The sequence below is a fragment of the Arachis ipaensis genome, chromosome B03, assembly GCF_000816755.2.
Source record: "Arachis ipaensis cultivar K30076 chromosome B03, Araip1.1, whole genome shotgun sequence".
Lineage (NCBI taxonomy): Eukaryota > Viridiplantae > Streptophyta > Magnoliopsida > Fabales > Fabaceae > Arachis > Arachis ipaensis.
Genome location: NC_029787.2, coordinates 8,658,780 through 8,659,520, shown reverse-complemented (window position 1 = coordinate 8,659,520; position 741 = coordinate 8,658,780).

Genomic DNA, 741 nt, shown 5'->3' with positions numbered 1-741 from the left:
TGCGTTTGTATCTGGTGAATGTGGGTAGAGATAAAGGTTTAGTGTAAAGATCAGCCACTTGATCAACACCCGGAATGTGCAGAATGTGAAGCTGGTTCTGATTCACCTTCTCCCTTACAAAATGAACTCTCAGTTCAAAGTGCTTGCTTCTATGATGAAGGATAGGATTTGCTAAGAGTTGAACCGTGCTTTAAGTTATCACAATATATAACTAGAATGCCGGAAGTTTTGAAGTGCAATTCACATAGTAAATTCTGTAACCAGGTGATTTCTGTAACACACGGCTGCTTCTTGCTAGACCATGCTACCAGGTTCTGTCCTAGATAAACACAATACCTTGAGGTCGATCTTCGATCATCCGAATCAGAGGCCCAATCAGCATCTGAAAAGGAAAAAATATGCAAGTCAGAAGAGGGGTGAAATAAGAGTCCTTGGTCACTTGTTCCAACTAAGTATCTAAGGATACCTTTAACAGCTTTCCAATGTGTGACCAGAAAGATCATGCATATATTGTGTAAGTACAATATTGAAGAGCACCAACTACTGCTCGAGTGCTCGATAATTTGTTGGATCGGAATAAGAAGCGCCTCTAGATTGTATAAGTTTTTAAGATGTATTTTATACTAAATTGATTTTGATGACTAATTTTAGAATATATTTAGTATGATTGTATAAAAAGTCCATAAATCCTAAATTCTAATACTATAAAAATAAAATATTGGTTCAAAGTATGAATATTAA